The following is a 16,432-nucleotide window of genomic DNA, read 5'->3' on the forward strand; positions in this document are numbered from 1 at the left end:
AAATACTGCAGCTAGATGGCAGAAATGCCAACATAGAGAGTAGTTTGACTTTCCCAGAATCTGATTCAGGACTTTTCATTGTGGAGGTGTACATAATGCATCCTGTAAGCAACTCCTTGCTGCATTTAGCTTATTGCTGAATAATTGAGCACCATCTTTACATTCACTGTGTTATAGCTGATCTCTAACAGTTTGCACACACATACTTTTGTAGTACATGTTCTTATATTTAATAGTGTATGTGGGAAATGTAATGAACCCCTGATGGCGTGCAAAGTGCCACTGACATGCAAAAACAATGCATTGGAAAGACCCCTATTCAAGAAAAGTAGTCAATAATACTGCTACCAGTATTGGTTACTCTGTCCACGCTGGTTAATGTATTTGTTCTTGTAATTTATGAAACTTCTGTCATATCCACCCAATAATTCTCCATGCCAACATTATGTCTGTGTGAAAATGTTTTTTAGCACAAGCAATTTGATAAAATGACGAAAGATAATGCAGAGTTGAAGAAGTATGCTAATGCTAGCTGTGGGAGAGAACAGAAACTTTGCAGCAAACAGTGGAGAAGTGAGAGAAAGTGTCTGTAGACAACCCAGCAAAAATCATAGAAGCAGTCTTGATAGCATTGTTGGTTTTTGATAATATGAGGTTTAGTTGTCATCTCGGTATGCTGGAGCCAAAGGGTTCAATTTCCGGCCACCATCACATCACAGAAAGCATCTTACTTGAACATGCATGACAGCAAAAAAATAAAAACAGGAAAAGAAAAGCACGTTATCAGCATGTTGTAAAGCATTTCAGTGTTCAGCTGCACCACACATATTTGATGGATATTTGGACCAGCAGTGTCTGCCCAGTGTCTCTCATCAGCTTAACTGTGTGGTGGATTGATGTGGATTTTACTCCCCTAGTCATAGAAAAAACAAAGCTATTTCAGGGCTTGCACAACAGTGCAAGCCCTGAAATAGCTTTGTCATTGCACTTTTATAGTAATTGTAATTTTTATGGTAAAAATACTACCTCATTATTAAGTACTCATATGACTTATTGAAATTTGCAAGTGTGAAGTAATTACCTGCACTTGGGGTGCAAAAAAGAGGTGCATCTTCAACTGAAATTTAAACTTTTATTTTTTTTGTGGGAGGGAATAAGTCAGGTGGGCTTTTTTGACTATTGTGGTTAACTTGAGACATGACAAGTGAATGTGTTGTTTACTGGATCAGCAACCAGTGATAAACCAGTCAAGGAGTTGATCATTCCCACCCCTAAAAGCCACTGCTGTTAACTGCCCCCATTATTCAGCTCTCTGAGCTTTTTACAACAGGCCCCAGAAGTGCCTTTTTCTCTTAGGCTCCCACTGAGAGAGGCCCTGTTTTGGCTTCCAGTTACACATGAACTACCCCTCATAACCTGGACCAACCACCAGCTACTTTGCATGACAGAGATGGTCCATGCAAATGAATGTCGCATCTATTACAATTCCCTTTGTGTCCTTCATTCTAAGGACCATTTATTTCATTGTTTTTGTTCGAATATTGTTGTGATACAGTGTCCTCTATTTTGTCTTTTAACGGGAAAACAGTACATCTAAAATTAGCTTCAGAAAATGGCGAAAGAGAACAAACAAGGCGATCCATTAGAGAGGATGGGTTATTGGCTGACTTGCCTCTTCTCATGGCGGCCCATTAAAAGTGGTAATGTCTGCCTGCAGCAGTGCCTGGGGAAGAAGAAGGAGGCCATGGAAGGCATATTTCACATGCATCAGACACTGGAATTAAATAGACCAATGTTCCCTAAAAAGACTGAAGTACATCTCTTTCTGATGTGCGTCCCGGGCAAAAATTCATTGATCTTAGAATGTCCCTTGGCAATTATAAAATATTAAATCCAAGTCGCACTTTTCGGCTCAGCTTAATTTTTTTTTCCTCGCTTTTCACTGCTTTCCATTTGACCAATTTAGAAAAAAAGTTAGAAATGGATGGCCATGAAAAAAACGACACTGATAATAAAGACGGTGCCCACTTTTAGATATCTTTTGTTATGTCTCTGTATTGTTTTTGCAGAACATCTCACATCATTAGATGAAATGAGGTCCCGGCAAAGCTGAGAATGCCTGAAACATGTCTTATTACACAATCAGAGCTGTGTTAACCAGGAGCACGAGTGACTGGGATTGAAGCACACGAGGGAGTGAAATTTGTATGACATCTTTATTTCTGAGCACAAGGTCTTCTGAGCCGCTGATGCCTGTTTCAGCACTCTGGGGATGACAAATATTTGTCAGCTGCTTTCCATTAGGTCTGTGGCCCTGGTGCTCGCCTCCCTGGCCCCTTTCTGTCCCTCAGAGATTACAGAGGAGGTCTACAGTTAATTGCCCAAATCATTAAATTTAACATATATCTCAATAAATATAATCAGCCAGCTGTTTGACAAGGTACACAGTTCATTAAGTCCCCTTGCTTGTTTGTCGTTTCCCTAATTAAGATTTAGAATCGATCATTGAGTGTGTAATGTACAGTGTAGCTCGGCTTGCACAGGGAGTCTCTCTGCTCAAACCAAAAGGAATAGCATCCGCTTGCTAAAGCTTTACCATTTAGCACACTGACTGCAATGGGAATTAGACATCCTGTGCTAATTAGGGAGGCCAATTAACTGTGAAATTCAGGCATTTTTGACAAATAATCTCAGCAGAATTCAGACATCACCATGCACATGGATGTTATCAGTCCTGAATGGAGAGAGGATAAAGGCTATTGGTTCATGTGCTGTTTTGCCTGTGTTTCTGGAACTGCGTGCTTCCATTGGTCTTTTGTTCATATCAGTTAGCGTGCAGTCTAACCTACTGTCACCCAACATTCCTGAATATGTTTTTACAAACACAATTAAAAATTATATGCTGTCCACCTGGTAGTTTGTTACAGTTAAAGAGCCAAACAAATGTTTTGAGGTAGTCACACATAGTCAGGAACTACAGTGGATGCTCAGCATGCCCCCAATTTGGAGAAGGAGACAGAAGTATCACCGCATACACAAAGCAATGTACCACTGTGAGACAAGGTCAGCAGCAAAACATATTTTAATCACCTAAAAAAATCTCCAGCTAAAAAAAAATCTGCATCAGCTTTAGTGCATGCTATTTTTAGAGCATTTTCAACAATTTATCTTGCGGTCCGATGCAGGACTGTCGCCCAGGAGACTGAGGTTTGTGTCCCATGTGGTACCATTTTATATTTAGACTTAAGTTTTTTTTTCACTTGCTTTTAGGTTTAGGCACCAAAGCTGTTTGGTTATGTTTAAAGAAGTGTCATGGTGTAGGTTAAAGTACATCCTTTTACACCATATTTAAAGCTTCTCCTTGATTTTCTGCATTAACAAGGAAACAAGTCCTGCTTTGTGTAATTCATGACGGGTTGACTGATGGTTGGACAGAAATAATGGCAGAAATATTTTGATTAGAGGCATATCTGTGATATGTCACCAACAAATGCAATCTGAGAGACAATGCTTGCCTTTAAAACATAATTAAGGATGCAACAGAAAGATAATTTTCAGGAGACAGGACTCAGTATGCCTGTCTTCTTCTTCAAATTAGGGGCATGGCCGCTACCATCCACTATAGCTAACACACTGACTATGGATAATTACTGCATACAACCCCGTTAAAAAAAACCTGCCTCTCAGTGTACAGCACTATCACATAGATAGAAGAAGTAGAATCCTAGAAAAACAGCAGTGTAGTCTGAGTAAAAAAACAGCTATAATAATCATAGATTTCTGCTGCTTTGAAGCAGAGTGTCACCAGGTCTGACTCTGGTTTTGCTGCTAAGCAGCAGAACAAAGATGTTGTGGTTGGACATATTTGGCAACACTTGACCTCTATTCGCTTTTCTTGAAACAAAGAATTGGCATCACTAGTGAACCTCAATGTTTCTGTGTCTCTCATTTCCATTGTGATTCATGATCACATGTATTTTTTAGATTGCATAAATTATGTATTTGTTGGACTAATGAATGCCCTCCACTGATAGAACTTTGGGGGAGTTGTGAATAGCTGGATATGGCCTCTATCACCCGCATCAGCGTTCTGATTACATGTCATGGCAACTCTGAGCAATGAGATGCGGTTTGGCTGAAAAAGACCTGCTTGGCCTTTTGGAAGATTTTTCATATGCACATACGGTACACCAAGGTCCAGAGAGCCACAGAATGTAAACATACCTCCTGGGCTGGCCTGTGTCACTACACACCACTGCTTTGTTGTGTGTTTGCGTACATTTTTGTATTGAGGTGTGTGCAGTTATGTGTGTGTGGTCTGACTCGTTGACAACTATAAAACAGGCCCCTGCTGTCTTTATTACCTGTTCGACCTATCCCAACTGCTTTGTTCCTGCAGTACATAGAAACACATTTACCCGTGCTTGCGTTGGCGTTTTCTGTTCAGTTGGAATGTAATAGAAAAGGCGCCATTTCACCATGGAAGGCAATGGCTCTGGGTGTATGCTGAAGCTGTTTGGATACCAGGCAGCGCTGGAGGTGTGTTTGCTGGGCGCCGATGGGCAACTCCTGCAGCTGCCCGCCTCAGGTGCAGGAAGAATTGAGTGCTTCCTTTTACAAGATGTGTAATTATTATGGCAGACAAGGGTGTGGATTTAAACCAAGTCAATATGTAGATAAGCGCTATATACACACACACACACAGCTGCTTGGAAAAGGATGCTGTTGTACGTGGTATAATAAAGCAGGTTGCCAAAATGCTGTGCAGGTAGGAAGGAAGCCTTCTGGGCCTGTGGAAGAGGAATCTAATGGGAGGAATGAGGCCTCCAGGAAAGTGCCAGCAAAACCATAATGAGGAACTACATAACTGAGTCCAAATTTTGCAATGCTGCCTGTCATTTGCACCTTCTACCCAACCCATCCGGATTCGTAACTGACAGAATATTATACGACTTTAATTTTGACATTGAAGTGCCAAATGTGCCATGTTGTGGAATCACTAGAGTTCTCCGCTTATCAGCAGAACTTGTAGAAGTAATTGTGTAAGTAGGGTATTTATATTAAAGTTGCATTAACATCATAAATGCCCAGAATGGTGAAGCCATTTGTTTCTGAATAGCTGTAAGAACTCCTGTCAGCTTCTCACCCTGGCAGCTTGCTGGATAAAAAGCAATGACACTGGGGGTCACATATGTTCACAGAGACACTCTATTAAAGTTTTGATTTGTCTTTCTGGGCCATCTATATAAAACATGAAGCTGCACTCTTTCCCCAGAAGAGCCTGGATTTTAATCAGACCTGCTCTTCAGACAGGCGTTTTCCTGCTCCTCGTACTTAGCAGGCGCCACAGCAGGTGCATAGGGACCAGTGTCAGCGGCACTGGAGCTGAGTCTGTGATGGCTAAATGATGTCAAAAATGGCCCCATTAATGTCAATTTGAGATCAAGGGCCAATTCATAGTGTGAACCTCTGCCGTAAATGTGCTTTCTAATCTCTTCCATCTGCATATCTACTGTGGCCCCTCGGTGCGTTCCTTTTCTTGTAAGTGAAATGTGTCACTGCTCATATGAGGATTTATGTGAAGACTGACAGCTCAGAATACAGCACATATCTGCAGAGCAGTGGGATCCACCGTGCTGCCTTTCTGTGTCTTATCTCGTTCTCGAGTCGGTGTCTGTTCGCCTGTCCCTGTGTTGTTCACTGCCATGCTATTCTGCTAGCCTACTCTTTTCCCTAATTAGGCCATTTGCAGGATGCGTTCCCCTTAGTGTGGTCATTTACGTTCGATACCACTCTGAACTGATAGGCTTTTGTTAACTGGTTGTTCCTATTTGCAACGTTTCGCAAAGACATCAAAGGGTGGACCACAAGCCTCATTTGGCAACTTCTCCCAGCTATCCATCGGCTGCAAAACACCCCGGTGCCTTGATTATTAACTCAGTCACCACCCTCTCATTCAACTTGAATTAAAAATTAAAAACCAGCAGAAATGACAGTGCCACACCATTGAAAGTAAAGTGTGTAAAACCAACAAGGGCTCATTAGCGAGTAGTTCTGAAGACAAGCATTCTGACTAGAGACTCATTACACTTCTCCTATTTTAACTCTAATTGGGTTCATTTTATATATGAAACGCCTTGAATATTTAATGTTGAAAAAGTTCTACTTCTGATACTTTATGTAGTCAAAGATACTTGGCCCGTGTTAATTGTCCAGGTTATCAGGCAAGCTGTTAGCACTTCCCTACTTGCTCTCTCTCTCTGTATGGAAAATATCTGAGAAGGAAAACGCTGAACACGTTGCTTGGTGGGTTATTGATTGGGTCACAGTCTTCAGATGAATAAATCTGATTCAGCAATCACAACAACAACAAAATCACCATCTGGATTGCTGTTATATTAGCTGCCGCTCTGCTGGTGTACCATTGTGATTGTGGACAATAGGACTTTCTGATTATCTAATAGATAATAATAGTCAATATGCAAACAACATGTTATTACCCCACAATCCTAAATGTTGTTGCTAACTTAAGCTACAAAGACTCACCTAATAAAGCCTTTGTAGTATTTAACAAGTTGCTCAGCTAGCCAGGCTTAGAGCATTTTAATTAAACAGATTAAAAACAATGTTATGGTTTCTTCCTCTGGTTGCCTTCACACAATCTTTTGTTTCTCTCAGGTTGAAAAGAAAGAGAGAGAGAGAGGGGAAACAAAAGCAAGATTGTGTTTCCAGGCAGGAAAGTTTGAAGTTCTTTGTTTGGAAGCAAGGTTCCGGGTGCAGCACACTGTTTAGCTTGGTGACCCTGTGACTGTCTTCTGAGGAATTGTATGAGCAGCCCTGCAGAATAGTGCTCCAGGGTCGGCTTTCATCTTAGCAGTAACCTGTGGACTTTGAAACTCAGGGCGATGGAATTGCAGCTTTGTCAGTACACTACTAATTAGAAAATTCCTGACCTCGAGCAAGATGTTTTAATTATGTGTTGTGTCAACGAGTTTGCAGATTTAATCCGCCGTTGATACACACTCAAGTGTGCAAACTGTGTCGCACATTGTAGTAGATCAAGTGGAATGGAGCAGGGGCTTTTTCCTCCATCTTTCTCTTCCTCGTATAACCTTACGCCTTTCCTGCACCGTGTTCGTTAAGAGCCATCACATGCTTAAGTAGCCAAATTAGACGTGGAGTTAATGTGTTAGCTCGTGAAAAAGCTGGTCTGATTTGCCTTGGTTTGTCGGAGGCTGAACAATGTGACAGTATTGTGCTGGGTGTGAGCTCTCTGTTGCAGTGAGTCAGTGTGAGGGAAGGCAGGAAGGGGTTAAACAGAAATTGAGCGGGGATGCTGGGGGCAGCAGTGCTGCAGAACATAGCAGTGTTCGTGCGAAGGCAAGTCATTTCCCGAAACACTGCAGACACATGGCCTGCGGCGCTCTAAAACCTTTGGAGACCAAAATGGCTTGCAGGAGTTAGAAGTAATAAGGTGTTTTTTTGCCTTCTTTCTCCTTGACTGAAATTCTGCACGGTTGCTATGCATTGCCATGGAGCTGTGTAGCTGTTTTTATGGTTTATGTGGGTATTAAGATGCTCTGCAACTGGCCATTTTTGAGATTTGTTGTTGTTTAGTTGTGAAGCAAATGGAAGTTGTTTGTTTTGAAAGTAATTCCCTCATTTTTTGTGCCATGATCAGAATGCTAGCCCTCACTCCTCTCTCTTTGTGTTTTCCCCCTTTTTTCTTTCAGTTTTTTTTGTACTGCTGTTCACAAAATAACAAATTAACAAAAGCCTGTATGAGACAAGAAGAAAGTGATACAGCAAATGTGTTTCACTCACCTCCGTTTTTTGAAAGCACAGTGACAATGGCAGTCTCTTGTTTAGGTTTTTCCAGAGAAAATGAACCTGTGATAGGAACAAAGGCCATCTGTGTCAGTGCATGAACATAAAGCTGTGGTATTAGTCCATTCTGACCTCTGTGATTATCGGAGGACTGAACCAAAACCCTTTTCATCCTCTCCCCTGGTTCTGTTAATCTTGGCTGCCTTGTCTGCTTCAAAGAGGGGCTCCGGCATATAATCTGGGTATGTACATCTGTGAATTATTATTCTAATTCTTTATACGTTTATTAGAGCTGAATAAACTCCACATCAAATACATCACTCGGGCAATGTCAGAAAGCCCGGGGCGAATCAGCCGACATCTGTTAACTCTTTCAAAATGGCCTCATCCAGCATGTCTGTGGGCGTAGAGGAGCGAGAAAAAGGAGAGGCGAGAGAGGGAGAGAAAGTCTCTGTTGCTGATTAATGGCGGCCTTAGGAGAGGCGTTTCAGGCCGAGTTGGAGATGAAGCGGGGCTGCACTCCCACGGCTGGGCTACACACTGTAAACACTGTGAAGGGACGAGGCAGCGTTCCCCAACTGAAATGCAGCATGGAGGAGAACATGTGGGAAAGCTTTGGTTCCTGGCACATAGTCAGTCAACCAGGCAGTCAGTCAGTCAGTCCTTCAGTCAGTAAATTAGTCAGTCAGTGAGTCAGTCAGGCCCTCAGCCAGTCAGCCAAACAGCCAGCTCTTCAGCTCGACCATCAGTCAGCCGGCATGCTGGTTTGTCAGTCAGTCAGGTAACCATAATGAGAGGAGGCCCATCAGGAGCACCTGCAAGTCACTTTAAAGGATCTACCCCCCGAATGCACTTACAATTACAACTGGATCACCATATCATGACCTCCCTGTCAGGGTGGCCGGGATCAGAGACCAAATTCCATCAATATTTGAATAGTGGCTGTTGTTAATTTCCACCCTGGCTTTAACTTTAAAAAAACACCACCTGGTTCAGCTTTTGCTTCGCTTCTTTGTTTAGCTTGTCAACAGTCTGTCTCTCTTGAGCTATATATGTCCTCCTTGCCTGAAGCATAGACATCAGAGTTTAAACAGATTTTTCAGCATCAAAGTAATAACAACAATAGAGTAACGTTGCATCATGCACAGCTTATCTATCTCCCAACCAACATGGGGCTACTCTTTATCCGTCAACATGAATGCTGAGCAATGTTTTCCCCCATGTTGCAGTTCTGCTTAACACAGTATGTTAGCTGGTGTGTTGTCACATACCGGTACATATAGCACAGCCTCTCTCACCATGCAGCCCCTGTCTACAACTTCTGCCGTGAGGAGCAGAGTGCTGAGGCAGCAGGTTGGACTGTGCAGGGCCGAGCAGCTCTGTGTGCCTGGCAAAGTGGGCCATTAACCCACCGCCCTAAGGTGTGACCTGGGCCAAATCCAATATTGGCTCCGGCATCAAGGCATAGGTGCCACTCAGGGTTCAAAGCCACAGATCAGCAAGAAACCCACCACCGCTGCAGCTCCACCCCTGTTCCCTTTCTTAAACAATAAAGAACTGAATGTAAATTCAGACTGTGGACACCTACAAGCACTGCTCCTTCCACTGCACAACTGGAGTCAAAAACAAAGGAAGAGAGTGAGAAGAAAAGAGTGAAAACATACATTATAAATCAAAAGAAAATTTAGAAAATTTGGAATTCGTTTTAGTTTCCTCAAGGTTGAGGTGAAAATTGGTGGTATACATGAAAGCATGACCTTTTTCTATTGAAATATTTAGCCTTTTTGTGCACTTTAATTATCATTTACGATGAACAAAAGTCCAAACGTGACAGCTTAGTCGTTAAAATTAAATCTGCAGACATTGCATTCTGCATCTACAGCTTTGCTCAGTTTTAAACTTAGTAGGATGTAATGTCTGCCCAATGTTTACTCAGATTACTCAACAACGCTTTGGAACACAGAGAAACACCTACTATCAACAGAGAGGGTACACTGTAAATATAATCCCATAAAAATGCAAAAATCTGGCAGGAAGGATGCTAGTAAAAAAAACTGTTAAAATAATGTTGGAATTGTGTAAAGTTCTAAAACATTAAAATGAAAAAGGGTTAAAATAATGACAAATATATTTAAAAAATATTGATTATCATAAGCAGATTAAAATACAGAAAAACTGTAAGTTTGCAGTCACACATTGTGAAGGAACAACATGTAAGTTAATACTTTTTCCAGTGATTTTTCGAGACATCATCTGTAATTTAACAAAACAACTGATCATCTCTAAAATAACAGTAAAACAATATCCACCATTTTTCAATCCTTAATATACATATTTTCTTCTTCAAGTAATGTCAAATATCTGTACAGTAATGACTTTTTGCTCATTTAAATACAGTTTAAAAAATGATTTTATGGTCAAAAGAGTGTATTACCAATTGTAAAAATACACATTTTTGATATGAACTATATTAACAGTTTTTGGTCTTGTGCGTTTTTTTAACATTTCCATTAATACTTTTTTCTGTCATTACCTATAATTTAATGAAACTGGGAAAGCTACACTTAAAATTTTCAGGACTTAAGCCAAGAGGCAGTGGTGTGAAAATGCAGAAGTCTGATCTGTCTTCATAGTGCGACAGAGTGCTTTGTGACAGGCAAACATGCGACAAGCATCATTAGAAAACTCAGGTTCTGCCCTTTCTCTTGATATGTGTTCTAAATCTATGCAATCATAAATTCATTAGTAGTTTAATTGATACTAATAGGTTTTGAGGTGGATACAGAGTTGTATGCAATGTGTAAGTATGATTAAAAGATGCAAATTCAGCTTTTTTCCACAAATCGTTGTCGCACTGACAAGCAAGTAGTATTATTATGTGCTGCATCTCACTGCAATAAATACTTCGAGAGCAATTCGACCAAAAAGAAGGGATGTGGATTTGGATGCAAAGTGCGTCAGTCAGGTTCTGAATAATAGCAGCCTTTTCAAATATATTTGTTTGGATACAATGTGCAATGAGAGCAATGCTGTTGATACATAGCTGTATTATTTTTTAACCTAAATCGACTGAAATTTCTTTTTTTCCTCTCTTATTGTTATGTCACAATACAAGAACGTATGGAATTGATCCTGCATTTTTATGCTTAATTCAGTCTGTCTTTTATTCTGTGCGTTATTTTTCACATACTGTATCATATGAACTGTCAGCTACACAAAGCACAGTCGCTGCTACTGCTGTTTTGTGCATGCACACACCGGAAACCACAGCGAGTGAAATAGTGTAAAATAATGTGTTTGGCCCATTGGCACGTTGTCATGTGTGTCAACAGAATGTCGCTGAAGACCGGAGCCAGGAAAGAGGCCTGATTAGGCGAGCTTTAAAACCTCTCTTCTCTTCTCTTCTCTTCTCTTCTCTTCTCTTCTCTTCTCTTCTCTTCTCTTCTCTTCTCTTCTCTTCTCTTCTCTTCTCTTCTCTTCTCTTCTCTTCTCTTCTCCTCTCTTCTCCTCTCTTCTCCTCTCTTCTCTCCTCAGGTTTTATCCCCTGCACTCTCTCTGTGTTTTTCTCTGTCCCCAGCTCCAAACAAGTCAAATGTCTGAAGAGATGTATCGAAGTATCCCTGCGCGTTCTGTACGATGGATATGTCATATGACATAATGCCTCCGAGCACCCATCACAGATAAAATGACAGATGCTGTTTTTTGCCTCATGGATCTTTCTTGGCCAAGCTGATTTTGAGACTTTCCTTTTTGCTCTAACCCTCTCTCTCTCTTTGTGACTCTGCTCTCCTGCTTTTTCTCTTCTCCTCACATTTTCTTTTTCATCCACCATGACCTTACAAAGCCTGCCATTTTGTTGCTTTTTTTTTTTTTATTGCATTTCAAACACAATTACTGTGTAATTGCTGGCGACAAGGACAGCGTGGTCGTTGATGTCTCACTTTCCTTTTTAACTGACACTCAACCATCTGCTTTGTTTAGCGTCGGTGTGTTTACCCCGCCCATCCCCTGTTCCTCCTCCACAACATGATTTCCTGCGTGTACTGGCGAGAGGGATCGGTCTCCATAGATACTGACAACAACATGCTGGTGTTTGGGTTGTTGGCATTCTTTATGTGGAGGGCATATAAAGACAGAGGGAAGAGGTGAGGCTGTGCTGAGTGAATTCCTGGACGAGCACTGACCTTTCTGCCTGTATTTCGATCACATGAGGCTGCCCTTGTCCCTGAAGGGAATGAAGTATTCTGGGAGCTGCAGCACTACCTGGGCAGCGGTGTTAGGCTATACTTGCTGTCTCCCTCCTTCCTACCATCAGCCATTGCTGCCACAGCACCAACCCCCTGCACCGACTGCCTGCCTGTGGCTACGACTGCCCATCCGTCCAGGTGGATGGATGGCTTTGATTGGTAAAATCTGTGGCCCTGTCGCCAGGCTTACTTGTGAGTGGCAGTAATTGGCATGGCAGTAGGCAGGCCCATCTTTCACATGTGGTCAGCTATGATTGACCTGATTAGGCCAGGGTTCCTCCCTCAAGGGAGGGTTTGATGTGCCCCAGGGCGTCGAGGAGCTGGCGAGACCCTCTTGCCCCTCAACCAGCGACCCAGAGACGATAGATGTGGGTGAGGTAAGCTGGCAGGAACGCTGGTCTGGCTAGCCTCACTCATCATCCAGCGTCCAAGGGTCAGAGAGTGTACTGAAGGAAATCTGATACAAGGCATCGTCATACAGTGTACACAAACACAAGCATATGAAGGGGCGGGAGCTGGAGGGACTTTGGTTTGGTTCTTGTAAATTCATACCCATCATATGTTTGCAATTAAGGCCCTGTCTGTATTGTGTATTTACAGAGTGGTGCAATCAATGTAATTGTGAGAGGGTGTTCCTGACTGAAATGTCTGTCTTATTTCTCTCTGCCTGGGTTCAAGTGGGCACTTGCTGGATTTGTTTCCCAGTGTTTCTCATTTCCAAATGTAAATGCATCTCTTGATTTGTATCAGCCTCTGTATACACTCCCTCTGTCTTTTTATCGTTCTCATTTTTCCTGGATCAAATACAAACAACAAGGGCTCCATTTCAGAGTGGGACGTCAGCTCAGATCTATGTCAGCAGTGTTGTTTATTTAGAGGGAAAATCTGTTCATATTCCGGGCCATGTAAAGAGTCATAAAACACACTTAAATTAAAACGATGGCTTCCCTGGCTGTTGGGAACATGTCGCCAGTGTTTTTCTCAGCCTCATGTTCCTCTTGTTTAATTTTTTTTAGAGAACTCGTCTGCACCTGAAGATCTGGACGTTATTAGTGCGTCTTTTTGATCTCATTCATGCTCTGCAAGAGGATTATTTTTCTTAATTGGAGGTGTAGACTCGCTTAGAGGCCACAACATTCCTTACTATTGATACTGTCAATGTGTTTGCCATTCAGCAAAGATTACATCATTTAGTGAATGCGATACAGAGTATTGCTTGCTTTTGAACACTGTTTTGTTTCACCATGGAAACTATCCCTTCGACTGCGACACACAGACAAAGATCTTTTCTCATCCCTAAAGAAAACTGAGGTCCCATTCCCAGAAAAACGAAACAGTAAAACACACGTGTTAAAGAAAAAAAATGCCATCATTGAATGTTTCTGATAAAGAGCACAAATATTTTATTTTTCAGATCATATAAAAGCTTGTAGACAAAATACATACAAGTACATCATTACAAATAAAGTGAAGTTTGAGCACTTGGGTTTTTCAGCAAAGGCCTTAGGACAGTGGGGGTTGGAGTTAGAATTAGACACTGCGAGGTCACTTTAGCAGTATTGATGGCCACTGTTGATTTAATCGACTGCATTTGCCAGCTCAAAGCTCAAAGCTGAAATATTCCCTTCTGTCTCTCGTTAACTGCTAGATTCCCGCACAGCTCTGGAAAAGTATGGAAACTCAGTTTCGTCATATCCATGTCTGGAAGAACTTTGGAATTGGACAGAAACAAAAATATGAGTCTTCAGGCATACTGGCTGCTCTCTGAGGCTGCACTTAGCTACTAGCTCAAAGCAGTGCTGGGCCTAAAATCAACAGGCTAACATGCACAAAATGGAATTACTAACATCCAGATGTGAAGAAGGTATAATGTTTCCCATGTTTACCATCTTAGTTTAGTATTTTAGCTCGCTGTCATGACAGTTACCACCTCTCCAAAGCACAGTTTAGACTTCTGATGGGAATGGTTTTAGTTTTCCACGTCTTTGGTCATTAAACAAAAGTATCGATGGTGGTGAGAAATATAAAGATACAGGCTCATCAAGCTTAATTCCAATTCATCCTTTGGAGACCGTTAATGTTTGCACCAAATGTATGACACTCCATCCAATAGATAATACAGACAGATATTTAACTCAGAACCATTGAAGTCTATCTAATGGTTGCATTAAAGATCGAGTCAAAGGATAACCATCATCTTCTGGACTCATTCGGAGGCACACAACAATGCCTGTTCAAAATTTTGTAGCAACCCGTCAAGCTGCTTTTGAGATTTTTCAGTCTGGACTAAAGTGGTGAACAAACCAACATCTTCTTAAAATTTTATTACAACAAAGAGAGCATTGAGGACTCCTTCTGTTGCCTTATGTGAAGTGTGTCGATAACATTTAGCCGATCCTTTCTCATTTTGTGAGGAAAAGCAACTCCTCATATGCAAAGCATGGAAAAGCAGCTTTAGTTTCTTTTGTCCAATACTTGGACTTTTGATATTGCTGAAAACGAACTAGTAATAGGTTAAGTTAGTTTTGCTGTTGTATGTTAAAAGACTATACAGACCTCTATTAGGTAGGTGAATTTCAGAATTATTAGTATTTGGTTGGCCCTCCTTTCGTTTTAATGACAGCAGCACTCAGTCTGCATGGACTCCCCATGTTTGTGCAGAACCTGGTAACACATTTAATCTTAGCATGATGTAACAATGTTACAAGAGCTGCTTGTGCTGTCAGGAATGTTTGGCTTTGTCGGTCTTCACATGTGATCGATGGGCCTGAGGTCAGGTGACCATGAAGGAAAGTCCCTGACAAGTAGCACTCTTCTTTGGTCCTGTTTGGTGTTCAAGAAGTTCTTCATAGCTTTAAGGTGTGTTTGTGCTCATTATCCTGCTGTAGTATGAATCCTACTCCATAAAGATGCAAACCAGAGAATGGAGTGGAACAAGTAGAACTTCTCCTTTGTCAGGGTGGAATCGATTCACTGCAAATGTCCACCTTCAGATTAGACAAAGTACCCCCAGACTGGATTATTCCTAGCACCATGTTTTGCTGTGGATTTGCCATACTGCTATATCATTCACTCTGTTGGTCTCCTTACATACTTCCTTCTGCCACTGTCAGAAATCCAAAGTTGGCTTCAACAATAAATAGGACTGTTTTTTTCCCATCATCCTCTTAGTATGTCTCCAGCTCTGTGTCCGCCTCCTCCTAGAAGTGCTTTTGAGACGCCACTTCTGCTGATTGGAATCTGGTATTATGATTTAGCCAGTTCTTCATCTGTGTTGCGAAGTTACTTTTCTATCTCTCCGTGAACAATGACGAAGATATTAATCTTCTGATGGTGTGGTAATTTTTGGTCTGACAGATCACACTTTGGATCCAATTGATCCAGTTTCTGCAAAGGTAGTGTCTACAGATACGGACCCGTACCCGTAGCCTGTGGCCTGCGGATACGGCACTTTCCATTTGCCAGACAGATACGGACCCGTATGTGAGTCTCGCGAGTCAAGAAGCTGCTAACCACTGCAAACTGTTGAAAGGTAAGCAAAGGTTAGGGTTAGGCTTCGTGTTAGGGTCAGGTTTAGGGTCCGTACCTGTAGTACTGATGCTACGGGTCCGTACCTCTAGCGTCTACCGGGAGTCACGTGACCAGATCTCGCGTATCTGATTGGCAAATGGAAAGTGCCGTATCCGTAGGCCACAGGCTACGGGTACGGGCCCATACCTCTAGCAACTACCTTCTGCAAAACAGTTTGGAGTGCAATGAAATGCTGCCCTAAAAACTTCAGTCCAGCCATGATGTGATGCTTAGAAACCACCTCATTGATTAGAACTAGTGCAATAGCCATTTGGAATGATCCAACTGCATCTTGAAGCGTGGGATATTAAGAAGGAGAGGTTTGCAGTCACTTCAGTTGCCACATGGTGAGAAATTGTTTGTCAGCCCTCAGGGGCAGGGAGCATGCATTTACCTGCACACCAGATTGTGAAATTTATAACAGAGAACTGACTAAACTGGTCATTCAAATGACTTCAAATTCAACACTGCACCTTAGTGGGACCCCACCAATGCATCTCTTAAAGGTTATGTAGATTAGATCCATGATTGCCAAGGAAAGCAAAGGACAGACAGACAGACATACAGAGATTCCTTGATTGATCAGTGAAACAACATTTTGATCTCTGACATTCTTACCACGTTTCCTGCTGTCACATTGCTGCTAGTAAGCAATGTTCTTCTGGAGACTTGAGGCACAAACATATTTATAACAGCTAAACAATGCCTGCATGTTGATTTAGATGAACAAGCCTCCATCCGTTGTCATCTGCTTTAACTGAAAGGTACAACTGAAGGAAATCTGACAT

General features: G+C 41.8%; 1 protein-coding gene across 3 annotated transcripts in view; it reads left to right on the plus strand.

Annotated features, from left to right (window-relative positions):
* The window catches only part of LOC110953873 (transcription initiation factor TFIID subunit 4-like), a 98,318-nt gene that overhangs the window by 79,315 nt on the left and 2,571 nt on the right, over positions 1–16,432 (plus strand). The window lies entirely within an intron of this gene.

Source organism: Acanthochromis polyacanthus, chromosome 2, assembly GCF_021347895.1.
Source record: "Acanthochromis polyacanthus isolate Apoly-LR-REF ecotype Palm Island chromosome 2, KAUST_Apoly_ChrSc, whole genome shotgun sequence".
In the NCBI taxonomy this organism is placed as follows: domain Eukaryota; kingdom Metazoa; phylum Chordata; class Actinopteri; family Pomacentridae; genus Acanthochromis; species Acanthochromis polyacanthus.